Raw genomic sequence first — 11,071 nt, 5'->3', positions numbered from 1 at the left:
GTCGTGAGTTCAGTTCCCAGCAATCAGAAGGTTGTAGGCCCATATTTCTATATGATGTGGTATCCAGGCTCTAAAGCTATAGGCCCCACCTGAGGTGGTCAGGTAGCCCTGCAGGCAGGCTGTCACTGCCCTTACAAAGGGTCAGGATGTTGTTGCTTCTTTCTTTGTAATTTGGAGAATGCCTGATAGAGATGCTGATTCAAGCCTACATGACAGGTAGTTGTGTATGTGACAAAAAACCATTTACCTGGTTACCTTGGAGACAAAATGCTAATGTATTTCCCCTAAATTAAGTTTTGGTATAAAGACTGTTAAGAGAATAAACAAGAGGAATTCTTCAGGTTGTGAACTCAGGACTTCTCTTTTCCAATGAAACCATGTGAGTCGTGTCTTTATTCCTGTCTCCTCCACGCCAATCCAGAGAGAGATAGTTTATGTTGGGGTCTGGTCAAGAGAAATAATTGAGGGTCCGGGCTAGCATTGGATCCCGACACAAGGTGACTCACAACCATCTATAGTGGGATCTGATGCCCTCTTCTGGCATGCAGGCATACATGCAGACAGAACACTCATGCCAAAAAAAAAAAAAAAAAAAAAAAAAAAAAAAAGGAAGGAAGGAAGAAAGAAAGAAAAGAAAAGAGAAAAGAAAAAAGAAAAAAAGAAAGTGGCAGGTCTTGGGTCTCTTGGCCACTTGGCTGGAGATCCTCTAGCTGTGATCTCCAGGATGTGCTTCCTTCTGTGTGGCATTTAGGCCTCCTCCACACTCAACCCACATCCCAGGAAGGCTCCTGAGTGTCCTTCCCTGTGCTCATTAGAGGTGCCTATAGAGGTGTCTTGGTCACTGTTTTATTGCTGTGAGGAGACACCATGGGGGCTTGCTTACAGTTTCAGAGGGCGAGCCAGGACTCTCATGGCGGGAAACGTGGCCGCAGGCAGTGCTGGAGCAGTAGTTAAGAACTTACATTTGATCCTCAAGCTGGAGGCAGAGAAAGAAACTGGGGCTGGCATGGGTTTTTGAACCCTCAAAGAAAGCTGACCCCCTGGGACACACCTCCTCCATTACCCAGGCCTTCTCCAATGAGGTCACACCTCCTAGCATTCAAATATAGGAGCCTACCATTCTTTTTTTTTTTTTTTTTTTTTTTTTTTGCTTTTTTGAGACAGGGTTTCTCTGTAGCTACGGAGCCTGCCCTGGAACTAGCTCTTGTAGACCAGGCTGTGCTGGGATTAAAGGCGTGTACCACCACCGCCTGGCTGGAGTCTACCTTCTTATTCAAACCACTGCAGGGGCCCAGAAGGAGCCCAGAAGGTTTTAGGAACTATGTGATAAAGCTTAGGAAAGAAGATCCCTCTCTGATCTTCCTCTGATCCTGTCCTTCCTCTCGGTCTTTTAGGGAGTCCTGGACCCATCTCCATACAGTGTTTGTCTTGCCCATCTTCTCATTCACATGTCTCCCAGTACAAGCTACTGTTGTCCTGCACTGCCAAGGATAGAACACAGGGCACTGTGCATGTTAGGCAAACGCCCTATGATTGAGCCACATCGTCAGCCCTAGCACCTACGGTCTGGGTCTGAAGAGCTTCCCAGCGGCTCCTCCTTGCCAAAGCCAGGAGCAGATTGCACATCTCTCTGCATTGCACGCTACTGCTTCTGCTGCTCGTCCGCTCTGCGGGCTTTCCTCTTTGAGCACCTGGGAGGACGATCCTTCCTGCTCTTTTGTATTTTAAGGAAGCTTCTCAAGTTCCTTTGCAAGCCTTGCTCTTCCTTCGTCCACAGATGTCAAGGTTCCTCGGGCTCTGCTCTCGTGCACAACTCCCCAAGGCTTCCGCTGGCTACCCCTGTACTGACAGACTGCCCCGCCTGCACCGTAGATCTCACATCCACCCACCTGCTATGTACCTCGATATCTTCAGGCACCTCAAGTAGCAAAGTTTAAAACAGAAACATTCGCCTCGGCCTCTCTGGACTAGTAAGAGCTCTGCCCTTGGTGCAGTTGCCCAAGTCAGCGGGCAGTGGTGGTGCACACCTTTAATTCCAGCACTTGGGAGGCAGAGGCTGCACTTTGTGAGTTCAAGGCCAACCTAGTTTACCGAGTGAGTTCTGGGAAAGTCAGGGCTGCTACGTAGAGAAACCCTGTCTTGAAAACAAACAAAAACACACAAACCTGATCATCACACTCTCAATTTTAAAATTCTCAAAGGGGGGCTGGAGAGATGGCTCAGAGGTTAAGAGCATTGCCTGCTCTTCCAAAGGTCCTGAGTTCAATTCCCAGCAACCACATGGTGGCTCACAACCATCTGTAATGGGGTCTGGTGCCCTCTCCTGGCCTGCAGGCATACACACAGACGGAATATTGTAAACATATAAATAAATAAATATTAAAAAAAAATTCTCAAAGGGGATTTTATCCTTAGGGTAGAAACTAAAACTCCTGGCCCTGAGGGGTGCTCAGCAGTAGAGTGCTTGCCCAACATGGGGGAAGCCCCTGGGTTCAATTCCCAGATCTGGAGAAAAGTAGGGAGAAGAGGAAGAAGAGGAAGAGAAAGAAGGAGAAGGAGAGGGAGGAGGAGGACAAGGAAGGAGGAGAGACCAACTCTTGAAGAGTCTAAAATCTCGTCTGGCCTCAGCTACTTCTTCAGCAATTTTCCCAAATTCCATTCTCTGACTTGAAGCTGTGGGTTCTCAGCCTGCAGCAATCCCCTCCCTCCCTCCCTCCTCTCTCCAGTTCTCTCTGCTTTTTCCTACACTTTTAGCTCTCTACTTCCTTCCTGTTTCCTCCAGGAAGTCCTCCCAGACTCCCCCGACTCCAGTCCATTTAAATTTCCTCTTTGGCAAATTATAGAAAATAGAAAAAAATTGCTATTTTGCAAAGGACAATAAAATAAGAACAGGGATCTCTGGCTACGTGTGGTGCATGTCCACGGGCCCAGCTCCCCTGGAGGCTGAGGCTACAGGAACTCCCTTTTTAAACATTATATTAACTGAGATTATCTATCCTGTTGGTTCAGTTTCAGAGAGCCTGGCGTAGTCGGTGTCCCTGAAGACAGTAGACCCTGGGAAAATTGGAGTGATCTCCACCAATGCAGCCTCTCTCTGGAGCCTTAGGAATCTTGCATCCCAATTCCTCCAAGGGCTGCTTCAAGCTTCTTTGACCCCAAGCTCTTTTCTCCACTGAGTTTTTCATTTCACCAGAAAAGCCAGAGGCCTTCAGGAAGGACTCCCCCTTAGTCCCTCCTTTAGTCTCCTGCCTTTCCCACGCCACTCCCCGCAATGGCATTTTTCACCAGGCCTGCCCCTCATCTCCCCTCTGCAGGGAGACGACATCACTCAGAGACCCGCACTGCCGCCTCTCTGAGCAGAGCTCCATATTCCCCACCTTCCAGAAGACTTTCATCAGTTCAGGTCATCTCTTTCCTGTATCTTTTTTGGCATGTGTTTTACTATTTCCCCTTGCTATTTACTGCTACTTATTTCTTGGTAACTTTTTTGTTTTGTTTTGCTTCTTTGGTTTATCAAGAGAGGGTTTCTCTGTGTAGCCTTGACTGTCCCAGAACTTGCTCTGTAGACCAGGCTGGCCACCGGCCTCTGCCTCCCGAGTGCTGGGATTAAACTCACCATGCCCGGCTCTATCTATTTATTCTTGTTTTTTGTATCTGAGGGTTTGACATGTGTATATATTTATGTAGCACACGTGTGCTTGGTACCCTTGTAAGTCAGAAGAGGGCATTGGATTCCCCAGAACTGGAGCTACAGACAGCTGCGAGCCACCGCAGGGATGCTGGGACCCAGACCTGGGTCCTCTACAAGGATGTGCACTTCAGATCCATCTGCCCGTTCTGACGATAGAACCTCACCTGCCAATCACGTCTAGGCTCTGGCTGTTTGGTTTCTGCTTCCTCACGGGAGGAAGCCGTTTTCCCCAAGGCACCAGGCCCAGTGGACACTTTCACTCTTTTTCTCCAATCCTGATCTTCAGTACAACTTGACCTTTTGTTGGTTTGTTTTTCAAGACAAGGTTTCTCTGCGTAGCCCTGACTGGAACTTGCTTTGTAGACCAGACTGGCCTTGAACTCAGAGATCATCTTGTCTCTGTCTCCCGAGTGCTGGGATTAAAGGCTTGTGCCACCACCACCACCACAAGGCTCTGACATCTCCTTTTTAAAGAGATTTAAATTATTTTTCAATTTATGTGCATGTGTGAGTGTGTGCCTTGAATGTGTATGGTTGCCCTCAAAGGACCGACGGAGCAGTCAGAGTCCCTGAGCTGGAGTAGGACACCATTGTGAGCTTCCCTTCCCAGCCCTGGAAGCTGAGCTCCAGTGTTGTAGAAGAGCAGCAAGCACCCTCAGCCGTCTCCCCAGCCCTAACGCACCATGGAATCTGGGAACTCCGTCTACTCTCTCCTTTCCTAGTGAATATCCATTTCTTCTTTACAAGCCTCTTTTCCTCTTCTCCTTCCCGCCAGCCCAGAAGCCTGTTGGTCACTGCCTTCTTCTCTTTTACAATCTTTGCAAGGGCCTCCTTCCACAGGCAAGAGGAGAGTCCTATCACATGCCTGTCCTCTGTGTGGACAACTCACGTGCCCCATTGTAATGTCGTCCTGGCTGCTTCCCACGGTGATTGTATTGGTTAGCTGTTACAGCCGGGAAGCTACCACAAATGTAGCAACTTGTAAAGGTGAATATTTTGTTCTGAGAGTCAGGCATCTGGGCAAGAGCCAGGGGCCTGCTTTTCCTCCAGAAGGCACGGTGAGGATGTCAAGTGAAATGCAATCATCCTGCAACTTCCTAGACTTAGCTCCAAGTCACACACTGCTGCCTAAGGCTTTATTCCTTTGCATGGAGACGTCACCTCACTGTGGAAATGCTCCCGCCTTCTCCAGAGTGAACAAGAAGCAAAGTCTATATCATCCTCAAGCGAGTCACTGCTTCTGCCACGCTGAGGAAAGGGGGCTTTTGAGACAGAGTTTCATCATCTGTCCTATAGCTGGAACCTCTATAGTTCAGGCTTCTTGACCTACAGCTCCTGCTGCCGCCGTGTCTTGAATGCTGGGGTCAAAGGTGTGCAATATCACGCCTGGCAATTCCGAGCTCCGTTCCTTTCCCTGCCTCCCCTTTCCTTTGTTTTTGAGACAATGTCTCATGTAGACCAGGGTGGCTTCAAGCTTCTGATCATCCTGCGTTTAACCTCACAGTATTGCTTTGGCTGACCTCAAACTTGTGGCACAAGCAATCCCCCTACCATAGTTTCTCTTGTAGCTAGAACCACAGGAACACATCAGCACACCTGGCTGCTTGCTCGGTTATCCTATTGTCTGCACAGACTAACTCTGACAGAATGGGAAGGGGGCTTCACAGAGTCACAAATGTGAGGAAACAGAAAGCAAGGATCCTTATGGGTCATCATGGAGGAAGCCTGCGATCATGGTACATCAGATGTAAGGGCTCCATAGGGAACATTTCTTCCCCCACCCCACCATTCAAATCTGTTCTGAACCATAAATCTGGAAGTCATTTGTTCTTTCCCCTTAGACATATTCTGCAGTCATCACCGATTCCAGCCAGTCTCGGTGACATGACGACAGCCTGCTCCTTTTCATTCGGGTGCCCAAGGCCTGGCCACACTTGTTTTTCTTTATTCTTTTGGATAGTTTGGCTGCACAATCTCCTTACCTCATGCCTGACCTGATGCGGGACTATCCTCTCCATTGTTACCAGAACAATTCTTCCAGAATCTAGGTGAAGAATCTCAAGGCAAAAATTTAAACCCTGGCAACTACAAAGTTGCTAGTGGTCCAGCTGCGCTGTAGCTCCCATCAGGTCCCCGCCTTTGAGTCTTTCTTTTGGCCAAGATGTGTAGGTTGCAGTTCCCAGGTGTAACAATAATTCATGTCCCTAAGCCTTTCAGCAGGTAGATTTTGAGACAGGGTTTCTCTGTGTAGCCCAGGCTGGCCTCAGACTCTTGAGATCTGCTTGCCTAGGCTTGCAGAGTGCTGGGATTAAAGGTGTGCATCACCACTGCCCGGTATGACTTCCTCTTTATAGGCTGTCTTCCTCTGCTTACTCCAGGCAGACCAACTTGGGGTTCAGTCCTCAAAACTCTGCAGCTGAGAGCAGGAGTTGTATCTCATTGCTTTAGTACCTCAAGGTCTGGCATAGAACCCACCATAGCAGGATTTTTCTACCAATGTTTAATAAGTGAATGAATCAGATAAGCTGTTCTGGATGCCTGGTACCCTGTGGCCACTAACCCTTGGACAACCTTTTTGAATCTTAACGTGTCTCTTTATAGCAATGACACAGCTGGAAAGGCAAATACTGAGTTATTTAGGCCACTTCATCCCCTTTGCTCTGTGACCTTGGGGCTGTCACCTATTACCTCATTACCTCAGCACTCTCATTCCTCATCTGAAATGAGGGCTAATAAAAAGGAGGGAGTAGGCGGGGCAGTGTGGCGCACGCCTTTAATCCCAGCACTCAGGAGGCAGAGGCAGGCGGATCCCTGTGAGTTTGAGGCCAGCCTGGTCTACAAGAGCTAGTTCCAGGACAGGCTCCAAAACCACAGAGAAACCCTGTCTCGAAAAACAAAAACAAACAAACAAACAAAAAGACAGACAGACAACACAGAGAGAGAATAAGATGGATTACTTAAATCAATATTTATTGAACCAGATACTGTCTTAGGCCCTCTTAAATAAATAAGTTGGCATGTTAGTCACCATATTCCCAGGAGACAGGTTTTGCTGTTACCATCAAGAGGAAACTACAGCAGTTGGAGAGACAGCTCAGCAGGGTTTTTTGTTTGTTTGTTTGTTTGTTTGTTTGTTTTGGATTTTTCGAGACAGGGTTTCTCCGTAGCTTTTGGTTCCTGTCCTGGAACTAGCTCTTGTAGACCAGGTTGGCCTCGAACTCACAGAGATCCGCCTGCCTCTACCTCCCGAGTGCTGGGATTAATGGCGTGTGCCACCACCGCCCGGCCCAGCAGTTTTTTGTTTTTTTTTTTTTTTACAGAGACCGTGGGTTCAGTTCCTAGCACCCACATGGCAGTTCACAACCATCTATAATCCCAGTCCCCGGGGATCCGATGCTCTCTTCTGATTCCAGAGGATACCAGGCACAGAAGTGGTGCACAGCATACATGCAGGCAAAACACTCCCAGTGCATAAAATAAATTAAACAAATGCATTTGAAATGGAAACTACAACTGGAAGGACAGCTTAGCCAAGGCCACAAAGCTGAAAGGTGTGGCTTGTGTTGACCTGGATGATGGCATTTTCCAGCCTTCGATCTCCAAAGAATGGTCCTCAGACCTCCCAGCATGCTAATGCTAATATTTGGTGAGCACCACTCCTGACCTGCAGGCCCAAGTCCTCAGGGTATCCACTGCTCAGTGCTCCTTCTGCATCTTTGTCCTAAATCTTCTTTGTCTCCTGAAATGGGTTTCTCTGTGTAGCCCTGGCTATCCTGGGGCTCACTTTGTAGACCAGGACGGCCTTGAATTCACAGACATCTGCCTGCCTCTGCCTCCCAAGTTCTGGGATTAAAGGTGTGTACCCAGCTGGAGCCTTTCCACTTTCAAGTTGAAAAAAAAAATGAGGTTCAAAGTGGTTCACCTAGTCATAAGGCATCTCTCGTCGCCAGGAGAGCACTGGTCACCATCTGTGTCTAGTATGCCCCTGGAGACAGGCGGACATGTTTTTTGATTCCCTGGGAGATAGAGGAGCGGCCTAGTTGAAGTAGGTCTGTGGACAGGTCAGGCAGACCTGGGTTCTAATTCTGATTCTTCAGGCTGCAGAGCTACTGTAGCTCAAGAAGGGGAAAGGGGAGTCTAGTCCAGGAAGAAGAAGAGGTCTGTTCGAAGAACGGATGGAGCAGAAGAGGGAAGGGTAAGAACTTAGTGTGCGTTTCTATCCTTACTGCTTAGTTTATCCCAGGGGCAAACCTGGCAGCAACAAGTGCCTGTTGGCTTGAGGGGGGTATTTGGGAGAAGGAAGGGGTGGGAACTTTAAAGAGTTTAGATTCAAGAATCAAGGGGAGGACAGTGGAGAAGACAGAGTTCAGGAGAGAGACTCCGGACCTGTGATCCTGGTTCCCTTGCTTGGCCCTTGGGAAATCCTCCAGAGGAGTGGGGTGCTGTGACTTTAACTGATTCCGGCACTGTCAGTGAATCTGCTCTGCTGAAAGAGTTATCCTCTGGCTCCTGTGCTGGGCCTCCCCCTCCTCTCAGCTCCCCAAACCCTTCTCAGCCACTGTGATGGGATAATTAGATGCGAGAGCTCAGCACAGATGATGCTCCAGTTGCTTAGCAACTAATGGTTTCCATGGAGACCGCAAAGCACAGCCTCCAGAGCAGCCAGTGAGCAGCTCGGCAGGGCAGGGAGAAGACGCAACTCTGCTCCTCCAGAAACCTGGGGAGGGTTCGGGTGGGGAAGGTGAGGGGGGGAGATTGGAGGGATGTAGGAGGGCTTAAAGGCACAGGGCCCTCATATCCCTCTAAAATGTGACCAGAGGTATACCCTTTCCTGTCTCACTTTGTCTCACTCCTAATTTCAAATGGGACCTAAGACTGGACCAACACAATCTGCTCTGCAGTAAACCTATCCTCTCCCTGATTCCTCCTTAGCCCAAATGAGGCCCATGCATAAGCACCCTGTTATGTTGAGGTTTTGAGGCGTGCCAGGAAGATCCCCTGACCCTGACATCCCACCATTTAGCCCTCTTCCCCACCTCAAGTTCTCCTTTGTGTGCAAATCCTTCAGTGTGTAGAGTGGGGATAAGATCTCATCTAAAGGGGACAAAAGCCGTGGAGCAGGGCACACAGAAATCCACCCAAAGGCAGCCTGTGCTGGCAGTGTGAGAAAGACCTCTGTCCCACTTTCCATTGGAGGTGTGTGTGTGTGTGTGTGTGTGTGTGTGTGTGTGTGTGTGTGTGACCTGTAAGCGCCTTGGAAATGAAGCTCTAGGAAACAGAGGGCTCCACAGGTAAAGGCTCCTGCCACCAAGCCTGAGGATCAGCGTTTCGATACCGAGAAACCACACTGTGAAAAGAGAGGCCCAGCTCCCACAAGCTGTCCTCTGCCCCCCACACGTGCGCTGTGGCACACGAGGGCATACACATACACAAGACAATAAGTGTAATTTAAAAATTGTTCAAGAAATGTAGTTTCAGCCGGGCGGTGGTGGCGCACGCCTTTAATCCCAGCACTTGGGAGGCAGAGGTAGGCGGATCTCTGTGAGTTTGAAACCAGCCTGGTCTACAAGAGCTAGTTCCAGGACAGGCTCCAAAGCCACAGAGAAACCCTGTCTCGAAAAACCAAAAAAAAAAAAAAAAAAAAAAGAAATGTAGTTTCAGCGCACGCCTTTAATCCCAGCACTTGGAAGGCAGAAGCAGGTGGATCTCTGTGAGTTCGAGGCCAGCCTGGACTATAAGAGCTAGTTCCAGGACAGTCAGGGTCTACAAGAGCTAGGTCCAGGTTAGGCACCAAAGCTACACAGAGAAACCCTGTCTCAAAAAACCAAAACGAAAAAACAAAAAAAAAAAAAAAGAAAGAAAAAGAAAAAGAAATGTAGTTCAAGCTTTAACCCAGGCCCACTGAATCAGAAGTTGTGTTTGAACCAAACCCCAATAACCCATTGCACAGTCAATTTGGAGACACTCTGGGAAGAGCCCCCTCTGCCTGAGCCCCCAGGTTGTGTCTTTACTTCTATCCCCCTTATATCCCGGGCTTCACACCCACCCACCATGGGAGAAGGACATCATAGCAGCCCTTCGCTAGTCCCGCTCTACCAGGACCCTGACTCTTTCTCTGGGATGAGTTCTCCAATCTGGAAAAGCCCATGCCCACCTGATCGGTTTCCAGGAACAACCTGTCTGAGTCTCAGGTTCCACGCTGACAAGGCAGCACCACTTAAGATGGCTGTTGGGGGCATGCTGAGGGTGAGGGCATGCAGAGCCCCTGCCCAGCATTCTGAGTGGTCTGCTCTCCTCTCCCTCTGGCTGGCAAATTTACTTCTCTCATTTAGCCTGGGGTGGGAGACACCAGGAAACGGTGCTGGTCTTGTGTGCTGTGGATGGGAACCCATGCCTCATGCACCTTTCCACTGAGCTGCACCCCTAGAACGTTCTCCTTGTCGCTGGCTCATTTTATTTATTTATTTAATTTAATTTATTTATTTATTTATTGTGTATACATACATGCCAGAAGAGGGCACCAAATCTCATTATAGATGGTTGTGAGCCACCATGTGGTTGCTGGGAATTGAACTCAGGACCTTTGGAAGAGTAGGCAATGCTCTTAACCTCTGAGCCATCTCTCCAGCCCTCGCTGGCTCATTTTGACTTGAGGGTGTTTGTTGTTGTTCTAGTTGAGTCATGTGGGTGCTGGAAATTGAACTCAGTCCCCTAGGAGAATACTGAGTTCTCTTAACCACTCAGCCATCTCTCCAGCCCTGATTTTTGTTTTGTTTTTTTTTTTCTCGAGACAAGATTTCTCTGTGTAGTCCTGGCTGTCCTGGAACTCACTCCGTAGACCAGGCTGGCCTCAAACTCAGAGATCCACCTGCCTCTGCCTCCAGAGTGCTGGGATTAAGGGTGTGTGCCGCCACCAGCCAGCCTTGTTGGTTTGTCTTTTGAGACAGGTCTCTCAACATAGCCCTGACTGTCCTGGAACTCACTGTGTAGACCAGGCTGGCCTCAAACTTACAGAGATCCTCCTGCCTCTGCTTTCCGTGTGCTGGAATTAAGGTGTGCACCACTATACCCTGCTTGACTTGAGACAGGGTCTCACTGTGTAGCCCAGGCTGACCTGGAACTCAGGATCTGCCTGTCTCTTGTTTCCTGAGATTTTTCTTCTGTATTCTCCACCAGCGGAACCAATGCTTGCTGCCCAAGTCTATCTGTGTCTACACCAGAGCCCGACATCTGTGCTGGATTTCAACATCTACCTCCTTGGAAGCTGTCTCTCACCTCCTTTGTTCCCACCCTCTGGAGAAATCTGAAGATTCACACGGACACCCTCAGCTTGACTTGGGCCGGAGTCAACACTAGGAACTCCGGTTCTGCTATCCCCAC

Source organism: Chionomys nivalis, chromosome 4 (genome assembly GCF_950005125.1).
Source record: "Chionomys nivalis chromosome 4, mChiNiv1.1, whole genome shotgun sequence".
Taxonomy (NCBI): Eukaryota; Metazoa; Chordata; class Mammalia; order Rodentia; family Cricetidae; genus Chionomys; species Chionomys nivalis.
This window is presented reverse-complemented; position numbering follows the sequence as displayed.